At 43.1% G+C, this 17,383-nt stretch overlaps 1 pseudogene; it reads left to right on the top strand.

Moving 5' to 3' along the window:
* The first annotated feature begins 892 nt into the window (after positions 1–892).
* On the top strand, positions 893–4,274 carry LOC143686680 (small ribosomal subunit protein uS17 pseudogene; annotated as a pseudogene).
* The last annotated feature ends 13,109 nt before the right edge of the window (positions 4,275–17,383 follow it).

Here is a 17,383-nt window from a genome sequence, read left to right as displayed (position 1 = left end):
GTTGTCTCTACAAGAGACCAGCCATGTATTATACCTCTTTTTTGGTCATAGGAGGAGCCAGATGCAACAGCTTATCCTTCACCTTAGAAGGGACAGCTCGACATGTCCCACACCACTGGACACCTAGAAATTTCACTGAGGAGGAAGTCCCCTGTATTTTTGTTGGATTTATCTTCCATCCTCTGACACATAAATGCCTTACCAATAAGTCTAGAGTAGTTCTACTTCTCGCTCACTAGGTCCGATCAACATGATATCATGGGAGGCAGAAACCATCAAGTTCTCCGAAGACAAGATTATGATATACAGTTGGAGAGTTGAAATACCTCTGAGGTATGGCAGTGAAAGTGTATTGCTGACCTTACCAGCTGAAAGCAAACCATTTCTGGTGGTCCTTACTAACAGCTATTGCAAAAAAAGCATTAGCCAGATCAATAGCTGCATACCAGGCACTAGGGAATGTGTTGATTTGCTCAAGCAATGGTACTCCATCTAGAACAGCAGCTGCAATTGGAGTCACCATCTGGTTGAGTTTTTGATAATCCACTGCTATCCTCTAAGACCCATCTGTTTTCTGCACAGGCCAAACAGGAGAGCTGACTGGGGACATGGTGGGAATCACCACCCCTGCATCCTTCAGGTCCTTAAGAGTGGCACTAATCTGCAATCCTTCCAGGAACCTGATATTGCTTCTGATTTACACTTTTGCTAGGGAGGGGCAGTTCTAGTGGCTTCCACTTGGCCTTTCCCACCATAATAGCCCTCACTGCACGAGTTAGAGAGCCAATGTGGGGATTCTACCAGTTTCTCATTATATCTATGCCAACTATGCATTCTGGAACTGGGGAAATAACTACAGAATGGTCCAGGGACCCCCTGGACCCACTGTGAGATGGACCTGAGGTAAAACTCCATCTATCACCTGACCTCCATAAGCTCCCACTCTGACTGGTGGACCAGAGTGACATTTTGGGTCCTCTGGAATTAATGTCACTTCTGAGCCAGTGTCTAATAATCCCTGAAATCTCTGATCATTTCCTTTTCCCCAATGCACAGTCACCCCGGTAAAAGGCCATAGATCTCCTTGGGGAAGGCCTGGAGGAAGATTAACAGTATAAATTTGTGGCAGTGTAACAGGGTCCTTCCCCGAGTGAACCCGGCCCTCCCCTCGTTCAAGGGGCTCTGGGTCTATGAAATGTCTCAACTGTGGGAATTGACTGAGGCATGACTCTCTGTTTTTGTAATTGAAGTTAGACTTCTGTTCACTTGACCTAGAGCTCTTCTGCTCATACAGCTCAAACAGGAATGAAGTAGACTGCCCATCTATTGTACTTCTAGGTACCCCATGGTCTACTAGTCAACACCATAGGTCTCTGCGAGTCAGAGTATTTTGACTTCTGCTTTGAGTCTGCTGTCCATTATGATAGCCACGCCCACCTTGTCTTTGGTAATTAAGTGCCACCATCTGACTTCTGCCAACTCGGTATCCAATCATCACCATTGTGTTTAAGGATTCCAGCTCGGTGACAGCAGTTTACACAGTAATATCTGACCTACAGAGAAAGGCGACTTCAGATTTATGGAGCTAGTCTCATAAATTTATTTCTCACAGTTCTAGTAAAAGGTGTATCTTCTGGACGTTCCTGGGATGTGTGAGCAGACCTTCCATGACAAATCCACTCTAACATTCCAATCTCTCTAAGCCTTTGGATCCCCTCATCTACATTATACCAGGGCAGTGCTGGCATTTCAATCTCAGGTCATGTCAGCCACCTTTTGATCCACATTTCGGCTAATCATCCAAACAAACTCTTAATGCCCTTTCTAACACCTCAAGCTACAACAATGAATGCCAAATCTCTGCCATATCAATAAATTCAGCCTGATCCAGCTTTATATTCCTCCCACCATTATCCCACACCCTTAATATCCATTGCCAAACATATTCTACTGATTTCTATCTATATAAATTGGAAAACTCATGCAGTTCTTTTGGAGTATAGTGTATTTCCTCCTGGGTGACATTTTGTACCTCACTTTTGGGGGCCTGTTGGAACTTTAGTCCAGTTATTGGTCTGGAAGAAAAGAGAGGTGGTGGGAGTGAGTGATGAAAAGAATTAGAAGTGTCTTTCAAGCCAATTACCTCAGAGCTTTCCTTGGCAGTTTCAGCTGGTGAAACAGGATTAATCTCTCTAGACAGAGGAGTAAGGAATGTTTCCCCAGGGGAGGTAGTTACATGGCTCACAGGCTGAAGTGTTAATCTCTTTAAATGGAGGTTGGGTGGCTGACTCTTCAGGGCAGACTGGAGATCTAGAAGCCATTTCCACAAGGCAGGCTGGAGGCAGACCTCAGGGCAGATCATTACAAATTTATTTAGAAAAGACCAGCAGAATCTAGGGTTTCAATGTCTCCATCAACTCATATCTCCCTATCCCAATTTTCACATCCCACTCCTTTCCAATTAATGCACTCACTTTGACAGCAGACACCCTGCAAAGTTGAGATTTCGTTTTACATTGTAAATCTGCTATTCTAACAATGAGACTCTGGGTCTGATTTTCAGAGATCTCAAGTCTGGGGCTACAAAAAATAAGACTCCTTCAGGGCAGTCTGTTCTAGTTTGCTAGCTGCCGGAATGTACCACACCAGACACGGATTGGCTTTTAATAAAAGTGGATTTATTTCATTAGTTCTTCAGAGGAAAGGCAGCTAACTTCCCACTGAGGTTCTTTCTTACATGGGAAGGCACAGGATGGTCTCTACCGGCCTTCTCTCCACGTCCCTGGGTTCCAACAACTTTCCCCGGGGTGACTTCTTTCTGCATCTCCCAAAGCCTGGGCTGAGCTGTGAGTGCTGAGATGAGGTATGCTGAGCTGCTTAGGCTGTGCTACATTGCAGTCTCTCATTTAAGCACCAGCCAATTAAGTCAAACGTCCTTCATTGCAGCAGGCATGCCTCCTAGCCAACTGCAGATGTAAATCAGCAACAGATGAGGTTCACATACCATTGACTCGTGTCCGCAGCAACAAAACTAGGTACGCTCACCTGGCCAAGTTGACAACTGAATCTAACTACCACACACTCATATGGCACTTAAGCTGCAAAGTTGAAGCCTTCAGCTCATCCCCTTCTTTTATAACTGTATCCAGAGTATCAAGGAACAACCAGCCAACATAATTATACCTTTTTTTTAAGGAGGTTTTTTTTTTTTTTAATTTGGGAGTACAGGGCCCAGGAGTCAAACCCGGGTCTCCTACTTGGCAGATGAGAATTCTACCACCGAGCTACACTTGCACAGCCCTAATTATACCTTCTAACTCCAAAAATTCTGTTAAAGTGTTAAAAACACTCTTACCCAGAACCCTGCCTCTATATAAGAATACTATTAGCAGAATCAAGCGGTGATATTTTGTGTATCTCTCTTTTCAACTCACCTGATGGACTGTCAGTGCCATCTTGATTACTGGAAACAGAGTCATTAGTGCCTTTAAGTCTAATCAGAGTAGAAAAGCAATTGTAAAAATGCATTTTTAAGATTCTGTTTCTCAAGAACCACCCCACCTCTGATACCAAGCTGTATTAGTCAGAGTTCTCTAGATAAACAGAACCAACAGGAGATATCTGTAAATGTAAGATTTATAAAAGTATCTCACACCACTGTGGGGACATAAGACTCCAAAATCTGTAGAGCGGATTCAGATTCGGGCCCAGGGTGGGAGAGCATTTATGGGGTCAGTCTGGGGACTTTAGGGGTACATCCTGGTAGTTCAGGAACCGATCATGCCTGCCAAAAGCAGCCGATTATCTTCCAAAAGGAGAGGGTCCTGCTTGGAGAAACTGGCAAAGAGAAACTCCCATGTTACTATAAGAATATTGGCCTGGGTTTCAAGACACCCAAGGAGGCTATTGAGGGACATTGATAAGAAATGTCCTTTCACTGACATCTCCATCCAAGGGCGAATCCTATCTGGTATGGTGACCGAGATGAAGATTCAGAGGACCCTTAACATCTGCCAGAACTACCTCCACTCCATCCACAAGTACAACCACTTTGAGACGTGCCATAAGAACATGTCCATGCACCTGTCCCCCCCCCCACACACACATGCTTCAGGGATCTCCAGATTGGCGAAATCTTCATCATGGGCAAGGGCTAGCCCCTGAGCAAGACCATGCTCTTCAACATGCTTAAGGCTACCAAAGCTGCCAGCACCAAGAAGCATTCCAGAAGTTCTGATACTGGACACTTCCTGGCCCCAGCTCAAGAGAAATAAAGTTTATTTTGCCACCCACCAAAAAAATCAGTAGGGCAGGCCACGAGCTGGCAGCTCCAATAAAGGCCTTCAGTGAACTCCCCAGGATAGGCTGGCCGGCTGAAGCAGAAAGAGATTCTCTCTTCCAAATTCTCCTTAAAAGCCTTCGGGTTATTAGATTAAGCAGCAGTCATTGCAGGAGACACTCCCCTTAGCTGACTGAAGATGCAATCAGCCCTAGATACAACCAATGTGCTCATGATCTCATCCATGAAATTACCTCACAGCAACAGATAGGCCAGTACTTGCATGAACAGACAACTGGGCACCATCACCTGGCCAAGGTGACTCATGAACCTGACCATCACAAAAGCTTTCAACTGATTGGATGAAATATTTCTCATCGATGAAGGCAATCTCCTCAGTTGATTTTAGATGTAATCAGCCATAGATACAACTTACTTATTGATGATTTAAGTCCACGAAAAGTCCTCATAATAACTTCTAGTTTGCAAGCTGCTGGAATGCGATATACCAGAAAGGGAACAGATTTTTAAAAGGGGGATTTATTAAGTTGCAAGCTTACAGTTCTAAGGCCGTGAAACTGTTCAAATTAAAGCAAGGCTATAAAAATGTCCAATCTAAGGCATCCAGGGAGAGATATTTTGGTCCAAGAAAGCCAATGGTGTTTAGGGCTTCTCTCTCAACTGGAAAGGCACATGGCAAACATGGCAACATCTGCTAGCTTTCTTTCCAGGCTTCTTGTTTCATGAAGCTCCCCTGAGGGCATTTACCTTCTTCATCTCCAAAGGACTCAGCTGCATGGGCTCTGAAGCCTTTTCCAAAATGGTTCCCTTTTAAAGGGCTCCAGTAAGCAAACCCCACCTTGAATGGATGGAGGCACATCTCCATGGAACCCACCTAATCAAAAGTTACTACCCACATTTGGATGGGTCACATATCCATGGGAACAATCAAAAAGCTCCCACCCGTTTCTATACACTAGCAATGAACAAGCTGAGGGGGAAATCAAGAAACGAATTCCATTTACAATTGCAACTAAAAGAATAAAATACTTAGGAATAAATTTAACTAAAGAGACAAAAGACCTATACAAAGAAAACTACAAAAAACTGTTAAAAGAAATCACAGAAGACCTAAATAGATGGAAGGGCATACCGTGTTCATGGATTGGAAGACTTAATATAGTTAAGATGTCAATTCTACCTAAATTGATTTACAGATTCAACGCAATACCAATCAAAATCCCAACAACTTATTTTTCAGAAATAGAAAAACCAATAAGCAAATTTATCTGGAAGGGCAGGGTGCCCCGAATTGCTAAAAGTATCTTGAGGAAAAAAAACGAAGCTGGAGTTCTCACGCTGCCAGACTTTAAGGCATATTATGAAGCCACAGTGGTCAAAACAGCATGGTACTGCCATAAAGATAGATATATCGACCAATGGAATTGAACAGAGTGCTCAGATATAGACCCTCTCATCTATGGACATTTGATCTTTGATAAGGCAGTCAAGCCAACTCACCTGGGACAGAACAGTCTCTTCAATAAATGGTTTCTAGAGAACTGGATATCCATATGCAAAAGAATGAAAGAGGACCCGTATCTCACACCCTATACAAAAGTTAACTCAAAATGGATCAAAGATCTAAACATTAGGTCTAAGACCATAAAACAGTTAGAGGAAAATGTAGGGAGATATCTTATGATACAATTGGAGGCGGTTTTATGGACCTTAAACCTAAAGCAAGAGCACTGAAGAAAGAAATAAATAAATGGGAGCTCCTCAAAATTAAACACTTTTGTGCATCAAAGAACTTCATCAAGAAAGTAGAAAGACAGCCTACACAATGGGAGACAATATTTGGAAACGATATATCAGATAAAGGTCTAGTATCCAGAATTTATAAAGAGATTGTTCAACTCAACAACAAAACGACAGCCAACCCAATTACAAAATGGGAAAAACTTGAACAGACGCCTCTCAGAAGAGGAAATACAAATGGCCAAAAGACACATGAAGAGATGCTCAATGTCCCTGGCCATTAGAGAAATGCAAATCAAAACCACAATGAGATATCATCTCACACCCACCAGAATGGCCATTATCAACAAAACAAAAAATGACAAGTGCTGGAGAGGATGTGGAGAAAGAGGCACACTTATCCACTGTTGGTGGGAATGTCAAATGGTGCAACCACTGTGGAAGGCAGTTTGGCGGTTCCTCAAAAAGCTGAGTATAGAATTGCCATACAACCCAGCAATACCATTGCTAGGTATCTACTCAAAGGACTTAAGGGCAAAGACACAAACGGACATTTGCACACCAATGTTTATAGCAGCATTATTTACAAATGCAAAGAGATGGAAACAGCCAAAATGTCCATCAACAGACGAGTGGCTCAACAAACTGTGGTATATACATACGATGGAATATTATGCAGCTTTAAGACAGAATAAACTTATGAAGCATGTAATAACATGGATGGACCAAGAGAACACTATGCTGAGTGAGACTACCCAAAAACTAAAGGACAAATACTGTATGGTCCCACTGATGTGAACCGACATTAGAGAATAAACTTGGAATATGTCATTGGTAACAGAGACCATCAGGAGTTAGAAATAGGGTAAGATAATGGGTAATTGGAGCTGAAGGGATACAGACTGTGCAACAGGACTGAATACAAAAACTCAAAAATGGACAGCACAATACTACCTAATTGTAATGTAATTATGTTAAAACACTGAATGAAGCTGCATCTGAGCTATAGTTTTTTTTGTATGTTTTTTTATATATTTGTTGTATTTTTTATTTTTATTTTTTCTCTATATTATCATTTTATTTCTTTTTCTGTTGTCTTGCTATTTCTTTTTCTAAATCGATGAAAATGTACTAAGAAATGATGATCATACATCTATGTGATGATATTAAGAATCACTGATTGGGGGCGGGCCGCGGTGGCTCAGCGGGCAAAGTGCTTGCCTGCTATGCCGGAGGACCTCGGTTCGATTCCCGGCCCCAGCCCATGTAACAAAAACAAAAAAACAAAATACAATAAAACAAGAAAATGTTTAAAGATGTTTCCCTTTAAAAAAAAAAAAAAAAAAAAAAAAAAAAAGAATCACTGATTGCATATGTAGAATGGAATGATTTCTAAATGTTGTGTTAGTTAATTTTTTTTAATAAATAAATAAAAAACTCCCACCCAGCAATACTGAATGAGGATTAAAGGACATGGCTTTTCTGGAGTTCACAACAAATTCAAGCCAGCACAATAACAATTAGGCATTACTTGTCTTTTTCTTTTCTTTTCTTTTCCTTCCTTCCTTCTTTCTTTCTTTCTTTCTTTCTTTCTTTCTTTTTTTTTTTTAGTGCTACCATGCAAGGAAAGTTTTGTGCTAACATTAGATGGAGACAAGTCTGAGGAGCAGATGCCTCAGAGTCTAGACTCCAGCTGCAATACATTAAAATATCAAAACGTCCAGGTTTCAGCAAAAGATCACAAAACACACAAAGAATTAGGAAGCAATGGCCCTGGCAAAGGAGAAGATTAAAGCATTAGAAGTCATCAATGAGGAAAATCAGATATATCAGACAATGATAAAATAGTCCTAAATATGCTCAAAAAACTAAAAGAAATTAGGAAAAGCATAGATGAACACCAAGAGAATATGCATAGAGAAATGGAAATTATGAAAAGGAAACAAACAGAACTGAAGACTACAAAAACAGAAATTTTAAATTCCCTAGAGGTGTTCAGCAGCAGATTGGAGTTGGCAGGGAAAAAAAACAGTGAACTTGAAAATAAGACAATTGAAATCATCCCCTCTGAGAAGCAGAGAGAAGAAAGAATGAAGAAAAGTGGACAGAACCTGAGGAACCTGTGGGATACCATCAAGCACACCAATGTATGCATTGTGAGAGTCCCAGAAGGAGAAGAAAGATAGAAAGAGGCAGAGAGAATAGTCAAAGAAATAATGGCCAAAAACTTCCCAAACTTAATGAAGGACATGAATATACATATACAAGACACTCAATGAACTCCAAATAGGATAAACTCAAATAGATCTATACCACGCCACGTTATAATCAAAGTGTCAAATGCCAGAGATAAAGAGGGAATTTTGAAAGCCACAAGAGAAAAGCCAAGTATCACCTACAAGGGAGCCTCAAGATTAACTGCCAATTTCTCATCAGAAACCATGAAGGCAAGAAGGCAGTGGAATGAAATATTTAAAGCCTGAAAGGAAAATATTGCCAACCAAGAATTCTATACCTGGCAAAACCGTATTTCAAAAATGAAGGAGAGATTTAGACATTCCCTAGATAAACCAAAACTGAGGAAGATCATCACCAATAGACTGACCCTACAAGAGATGTGAAAGAGAGTTCTGCAGGTTGAAGGGAAAAGACAATAGACAATAGATCAATAATGACCTCCAGTGAGAGTGAACAACATGGGTAAATAAAAATGACAGAACTTGTACTAGTTTGCTAAAGCTGCCAGAATGCAATATACCAGAAATGGAATGGCATTTATAAAAAGAAATTTATTAAGTCACAAGTTTACAGTTGTAAGGCTTTAAAAATGTTCAAACTAAGGCATCCAAGTAAGAAACCTTGGCTCAAGAAAGGCTAATGGGTCCAGAACACCTCTGTCATCTGGGAAGGCACGTGGCTGGCATCTGCTGGGGTCTCTGGCTTCTCATTTCAAACAGCTTCCCTAAGGGAATTTTCTTTCTTTGTCTCCGGATGTCTCTGCCTGTGTCTGAAGCTTTTTCCAAAATGGTTCCCTCTTAAAGGGCTTCAGTAGGTGACCCCACCTTGAATGGGTGGAGACACACCTCCATGGAAACCACCTAATCTAAAGGTCCCACCCATAATTGGGTGGGTCACATCTCCATGGAAGCAACTTAATAAAAAGGACCCCACCCAACAATATCGAATGAGGATTAAAAGCCATGGCTTTTCTGGGTACGTAACAGTTTCAAACCAGCACAGTACTATTGTATGTTTGGTTTGTAACCATACTTTTTACTTCCTACAGGATCTAAAAATTGGGACACCTAATGTATGAACATGTAATTTGTGACAAGAATTACAAAAAGGTGTGGGGACAGATGGTAGAGGAACATGTTTGTGTATACTATTGAAGTCAAATTGGTATTAATAAAAAAAAAGATTGTTATAGATTTAGGATGTTAAACTTAAACGTCATGGTAATTACAAAGAAAATGTCAAAGAATATGCAAGCTCACAGAGACATAAGTCAGAGCTTAGCTTGTCAGGGGTGGGGGACAGGAGGAACAGGTGTTAATGCATAAAAGGTGTAGGGTTTCTGTTTGGAAAGTTGGGAAAATTTTAATAATGGAAGGTAGTGAGGTGCTACAGCACGGTTCATGTGATTAATCCCACTGAATGGCATGCTTGGAAGTGGCTAAGATGGGAAAGTTTAAGTTATATACATGTTCTCACAATTAAGATAAAAAGAAAGAGCAACTAAAAAGCAATGACAATTAAATCAAACACATGATCCTGGATGGAATCTGACAAGGGAGGGGAAAAGACTCAAAAGAACATTACTGGGACATATGAAAAATTGGAATGTAGACTGTAAGTTTAGTCCAATGTTAAATTTCTTGAGCTTGATAACTACTCTTAAGGTGGATACGTACATGAATATTCTTGTTCTTTGGAAATGAGCATGGTAGTAGTTCAAGGAGGATGATGTAATCAACCTACACTTAAGGGTTCAGAAAATGGATTGATAGATGGAAGGATGGATAGATAGATCGATATAGATCTCTAGGTAGAATAATACGGCAAATGTGACAAAATGTTAAAATGGGAGAATCTGGGTATCTGGAGGGCAAGGGTATGTTGGAGTTCTCTGCATGGGGTTTGTATTACTTTTGTCAGTGTAAGTTTGAAAATTTTCAAAATAAAAAGTTAAACACACACATGAACACAATATGGTCAACAAACTGCTCAGTGTGTGAGTCCAAGAAAGAGCGCTGTTTGGGCTCTGAAAGGGCAAGAAGAAGGAGGGAGCTAGACACAATAGGAAATGCCTGGTGTATCAGGGTAACTCTTCTCAAGACCCCAAATCTTCAGTGAGGGCAAATTTGACCAGACACATCAAATGGTTCAAGTGGGCAGGTTGTTTATATATCCCTCTTCCCAGAACCCTCGTCCCATCCTGATTCCATCCAGCCACAAAAGAGAAGGCAGAGACCCTTTGGGAGCCACATTCTGAGCCAGGGCTGATGAAAGACCTGGGAAGACAGTTCCAGGGTCCTTGTCAACCCCCACCTGATGACAAGCAGTAGAGGAGCTTCCTTCAAAGTTGGGAGTGACCAGCTTGCTGGGCTCCAGGACTGTTCTCAAGAAGTCAACCTGGAAATAAGAAGGAAGAATAAAATCAAGGCTAATTCACTTTTGCTTTATATATGTATGTACATGTGTATATATAATAGCTTTATTGAGATATACTTCATATACTAGAAATTCACCCATTTCAAGTGTAAATTTTGGTGATTTGTGGTTTATTTACAGAGTTGTGTTAACCATCACCACAATCAACTTGAGAGTATTTCATCACTCCATAAAGAAACCCCATCCCCATTTTCCCAACCTTAGGCAACCACCAATCCACAGTCTGTCTCTATGGATTTGCCTATTCTGGACATTTTATATAAATGGAATCATTTAATGTGTCATCTTTTGTGACTCACTTCTTTCAGTTAGTATAATACTATCCAAGTTCATCTATGTTGTAACAGGTATCAGTACTTCATTCCTTTTTATTGCCAAATAATATTCCATCATATGAATAAACCACATTGTTGCTATCCATTTATGAGTAGATGGATATTTGCATTGTTCCCACATTTGGCTATTATGAAAAACGCTGCCATGAACATTCATGCATCCATTTTTGTGTGGACGTATGCGTTCATTTCTCTTAGGAAATTTTATGCTAGGAGTAAAATTGTTTGTTGGATGGTAATTCCATGTTAAACTGTTTTTTAAACAATTTTTATTGTGAAATATAACATATATACAAAAAACCAATAAATTTCAAAGTTCATTTTAACAAGTAGTTTTAGAAAAGAAGTTCCAGTTTCTTGTTTCATGAAGTTCCCAGGGGAGGCATTTTCCTTCCTCTCCAAAGGTCCCTGGCTGTGTAGGGTCTCCTCGTGGCTCTGATCATTCTGTTGTTATTCTCTGCTCTCAGAATCTCCCATCGTTTTCTTTTATAGGATTCCAGTAAACTAATCAAGTCCTACATAGAATGAGTGGAGACACTTCTCCATCTAAACAAGTTTAATACCCACAATTGATTGAGTCACATCTCCGTGGAGACAACCCAATTAGGTTCCCAACCTATAGTACTGAATAGGGATTAAGAGAAATGTTGGTCCCATAAGACTGATTAGGATTAAAACATGGCTTGTCTAGGGTACATACATCCTTTCAAGCCAGCATACCATATACCCTCCTATTATTAATTCCATGTTAAACTTTTGAGGCACTGCTAGATTGTTTTCCAAAGCAGTTGCACTATTTTACATCCCACGGCAGGGCATGAGGGTTTCAATGTGACCACATCCTCACCACTTGTTCTCTGTCTTTTCTACCATAGCCTTCCTAGTGGGTGTGGCCTCGTGTCTCATGGTTTTAATTTGCATTTCCCTTTGGCTAAGGATGTTGATCATCTTTCCCTGGGCTTACTGGCCATGTGTGTACCTTCTTTGGAGACATGTCTATTCAGACCCTGTGCCGGTTTGAAACTGACGTGTGCCCCAGGAGAGCCACGCTCGTTAGTCCTCAATCAGTATTGCCGGTGGGATCGCTTTTATTGTTTCCATGGAGATATGACCCACCCCATTGTGGGTGATAACTTTTGATTGGATGTTTTCCACGGAGGTGTGTCTCCACCCATTCCAGGCAGGGTTGGATGTTGTGGATATTGATTAAATGTTTTCCATGGAGATGTGTCTCCATCCATTCCAGGTGGGGTTAGATGTTGTGGATATTGATTAGATGTTTTCCATGGAGGTGTGTCTCCACCCATCCCAGGTGGGGTTGCTTACTGGAGCCCTTTAAGAGGGAACCATTTTGGAAAGTACCAGAGATCTTTGGAGATGAAGAAGGAAAATGCCCACAGGGAAGCGTTATGAAATGAGGAGAGAGAACTAGCAGATGTCGCCCTGTGCCTTCCTAGCTGACAGAGGTGTCCAGAAGCCAGAGACCCCAGCAGATGCCAGCCACGTGTCTTCTCAGCTGACAGAAGCGTTCTGGATGGTATTAGCCTTTCCTGGGTGAACGTAACCTCTTGTTGGTGCCTTAATTTGGACATTTTCATGGCCTTAGAACTGTAAACTTGCAACTTAATAAATTACTTTTTTTAAAGTTGTTCTGTTTCTGGTATATTGCATTCTGGCAGCTTTAATAAACTGAATAGATCTTTTGCCCATTGTTTAAATGGATTATTTGCCTTTTTATTTTTGAGTTGTGTGAGTTCCTATATATTCTAGAGACCAGTCCCTTATCAGATACATGATTTGCAAATATATTATCCCATTCTGTGAGTTATCTTTCACTTTGTTTCTTTATATATATTTGAGGCTATCACAACATACAACTTGAGAATTGTTTCATTTTAGTAGGTTGTTCCTATAACCATGATGCAGACCTCCTTGTTTTCCCCGATTAATACTTTTTGTCTTAAATATTCTTTTGTTTGATATTTGTATAGATACACTAGCTTTCTTTCGATTAGTATTTTCCATCCATTTACTTTCAACTTATCATATCCTTATGTTTTAGGAGTGTCTTTCGTAAGCAACATGGATCTGGAATTTTTAATCGAATCTGACAGCCAATCTGGCCAGGTTGGTGCCTTTACAATTTTTGCAACTCAGGCTAATCAGAGGTGCCTGCAGTCTGCCATGGGCCTGACAGGAGGAGAAAAAGAGACTGCTATTTATCAATTATTGGTTGTGTGCCAGCTCTGTGCTGCGTGCGTCCCACTGGTCGCCTTGCCCATCCCCACACCATGTTGACATGAATATCATAACTCCTAGTTTATGGAGATGGGGATTGAGGCTTTGCAGTTAAGTCACCCAAAGTCACACAGCTAGTGAGGGGCAGAGTCGGGTCTCATCTTCACCACCTACAGGGGCGTCCAGGACGCCTCCCAGTGAGGGCAGAAGTTCAGCTGTGCTTTGAAGGTCAGATTGTGAAATCTAGAGAAAGGAAAGTGTTTCCAGCAAAGGGAACAGTTGTGACCGGGAGCACAGATGACAGGGTCCCTGTGCCACTTTCCACACTCACTCCCCCCTCCCTCCCTCCTCCCCATCCATTTCACCTGCCCATAACACCTCTATCCCATTCCCAGAGCCCATCCACAGCAGGTCCAGGCTGAGGACTTCAGCAAAGGCTGGGAAACAAGGTGATTCCAATGGTGTGTAGGTAAATTGTAACAAACTGCTGAGTGGACATGGGGGCATTTGTAGCATTTGCCCGTTTCCTTGGTATGAATACTCCCATCATGCCAAGCTATCAACATGACATTACTAAACACGCACAGTTGGGAAGCTATATCTGCAACAGGCTCTCACAAACTGAGAGGAGCCAATTCCAGCACCACTTCCTCCTGGAGGCATCTGTTAGATGGAGTAGAGGTAGAGCTGCCAGAAACTGTACTTCCCCTTGGCATCTCTCCTCTTCAGATAGGGGCACAAAGGTAGATACAGCCTTATGGTAGTTAGGTTCAGGTGTCAACTTAGCCAGGTGAAGGCACCTAGTTCTGTTGCTGTGGACATGAGCCAATGGTACGTAAACCTCATCTGTTGCTCATTACATCTGCAGTCGGCTAGGAGGCGTGCCTGCTGCAATGAATGATATTTGATTTAATTGACTGGTGCCTAAATGAGAGAGTGCAACGTAGCACAGCCCAAGCAGCTCAGCATACCTCATCTCAGCACTCACAGCTCAGCCCAGGCCTTTGGAGATGCAGAAAGGAATCACCCCGGGGAAAGATGTTGGAACCTAGAGCCCTGGAGAGAAGGTCAGCAGAGATCGCCCTGTGCCTTCCCACATAAGAAAGAACCTCAGTCAAAAGTTAGTTGCCTTTCCTCTGAAGAGCTAATGAAATAAATCCCCTTTTATTAAAAGCCAATCCATCTCTGGTGTGTTGCATTCCGGCAGCTAGCAAACTAGAACAAGTCTATTAGATTGGAGAAAGTAAGGCTGGGACACAGCTTGAAGTTGCCCAGTATGTTGCTGCAGATAACCACGGCAGAACCGTTGGGGCCGTTCTTGAGGTCGAACCAGAATATGGACCTATAAGCAGTGATTAAAAAAATGTGATGCTTAAACAAGGTGCCCTGCGTTAATGATGAACATAACTGTGCCCTAAGCCATCAATTATAAATGGCTTCTCCCTGCCTCTGTTCTTCTGAACCTCATCCTTACCTCTGTCTTCACTGGCACAGGAACTTCAGCCTGCGGGGTCCCCACACGTGACAGGAGACAAATCTAGAAACTGGCTCCTGGGGGGTGGGGCAGACCCATGAGTATTATAGTGTACAGAGAGTCATGGGCAAAACAGGAAGCAAGCGGGAGGAGGCCAGGCGGATGAAGGCTCACCATCATCAGAAGTCAGGCGAGGAGGGGCGGAGCACAGGTGGAACAGGGGTGAGGGGAGGGGAACCTCAGAACCACCAGAAGGGCCCCTGCACCGTTCTGCCTTCCTGCACTGTTGGCCCCACTGCACAGAGGCTTGTGGAAGGCCAGGCGGGGTCTGGGTGGATGGACATTGTATTAGTCAGGAATCTCTAAAGAAACAGAAACAATGGGAGAGATCTGTAAATATGAGATTTATAAAGGTGTCTCCGCTACCATGGGAATGGAAGAGGCCAAAATCTGTAGGGCAGGCTGTGAAGCTAGGAGCGCCAATGAAAGCTCGCGACAGACTCCACAGGAGAAGCTCGCTGGCTGAAGAAGCAGTGAGTCTTTCTTCTTCCTTAAAAGCCTTCAACTTATTGGATTATTCCATGGGAGACATGCCTTAGTTGAGCACAGATGTAATCAGCCACAGGTGCAGTCAGCTGACTGATGATTTAATCCCCCAGCCTTCCGATTTATCAACCAGCCACAAATTATCCTTGCAGCGACGGTCAGGCCAGTGCTTGCCTGTCCAGACAACTGGCCATCATCACTTGGCCAAGTTGACACCAGAACCCAACCATCACAGACCTAGCACCCCAAGGGACCAGTACCCATCAGTTACCAGCTGAACCCATCACTCATAGAGTTTCTAGGCAGTTTCTTGGCTGCAAATGCCTAGGGTAGAGCCTAGGGGAGGGGCTCACTTCAGCTAGCCAGGGAGAGGCTGCTTTCTTAGAAAGGGAACTGGGACCACTGTGCTTCCTGGGGTCCCCAGGCATGGTCCAGCCTTTCCACTCGCCTTGTCCTCAGGACTCCCTCCCCTTTTCTTCCCCTCACTTCTCTTTTCTTGCCCAGTTTCCCTGCCCAGCACCGTCCATCCCTGGTCTGAGCACAATTCTCCCAGAGAATCTGTTAGCAGCCAGGTGCATGGGTGTATCTGTGAGTGTCCGTGTGTACCTGGAGTGCATATGCACCCTTGTGTGTGGTTGCACAAACCTGTGTGTGCCTGTGCATGTGTGTTACACACCCATGTGTGCCTGAACAGTCATGTGCACATGGGTATATATGCCCCCGTGTAAGCCTGTGTGTATGGACTGCAGAGCGGGATCTCGGAGCGCCCCCTTCCCAACCCTCCAAGCCCAGACTTAGTTGCCTCTGCTAGGCTGACCCTGTCCTGACATCCCCTTGTGATGGGGGAGCTGCAGGGCCTTCCTAGAAAAGGCCAGGAGGAGGGACAGCCAGGTGTAGTCCTTCCTGTGTCTATTCCAGAGAATGCCCTGACTCAGGGATGAAGGTCCCACCCCAGAGTGAGGCTGGAATTTTTGTTTTAATTTTTTTTCTAACTTTTCATTGTGAAAAATTACAAACTTAGAGAAAAGCTAAAAAAAAAAAAACGGGTGCAGCTTATATCCCCCATCCAGATTCGACACTTGTTATAGTTTCACCATATTTGCTCTGTCTCGTACACATGTGTGCGGAGGGGAGGTTGGCAGGACCATTTGCAAGTCAATCTCACCTGCAGACATCATGCGTTCCTCTGTCATAGCTGCCCCCTCCCCCCAATTTTGGTGGCCTGGTTAAGCCCAGAGGAAGAACCCCCCACCCCAGCTCAGTAGAGACTTGGGCCTCTGGGTTCTAAGTCCATCCTAATGAACATGATGGGAGTATTTACACCACTGAAATGGGCAAATGCTACAAATCCCCCCACACCCACTCAGCAAGTTTGTTACACTTTACCTACACACCATTGGAATCACCTTGTTTCCCAGACTTCTGCTGAAGTGCTCAGCCTGACTCTGCGGTGGACGGGTTCTGGGGATGGGATAGAGGTGTTATGGGCAGGTGAAATGCAAGGGGATGGGGAGGGGGGAGCGGGGAGTGAGTGTGGGAAGTGGCACAGGGACCCTGTCATCTGTGCTCCCGGTCACAACTGTTCCCTTTGCTGGAAACACTTTCCTTTCTCTAGATTTCACAATCTGACCTTCAAAGCACAGCTGAACTTCTGCCCTCACTGGGAGGCGTCCTGGACGCCCCTGTAGGTGGTGAAGATGAGACCCGACTCTGCCTCCATTCTCCAGGGAGTTTGTTAAAAATGAAGATTCTGATACAGGAATCTTCCCAGGTGATGCTGAGGACGACCCTCAACCTCACCTTGTCATATACTCTATGGGACTGAAAATCTTGCCCCCCACCCCCTTCCTTCATCAGCCCCTCTGCCCACCTGGCCCTCTCAGTGAAGACAGATGGGAGGGGGGCGTGGTGGCTCATGCAAACAGTTGGAGGCAAAAAATATATTAAGAACCACAGAGCCAAGCCACACTGCAGTCCCTTTCTTTTTAAGGTTTATATTGAAGTATATCAAATACAGTACACTGCACGCATCTTAAGTGTACAGAGCAATGAATTTTTGCCTGGGGATCTACCCAC

Source organism: Tamandua tetradactyla, chromosome 6, assembly GCF_023851605.1.
Source record: "Tamandua tetradactyla isolate mTamTet1 chromosome 6, mTamTet1.pri, whole genome shotgun sequence".
Taxonomy (NCBI): Eukaryota; Metazoa; Chordata; class Mammalia; order Pilosa; family Myrmecophagidae; genus Tamandua; species Tamandua tetradactyla.
The sequence above is the reverse complement of the archived record's forward strand: the minus strand, read 5'-3'. Positions and strand labels throughout refer to the sequence as shown.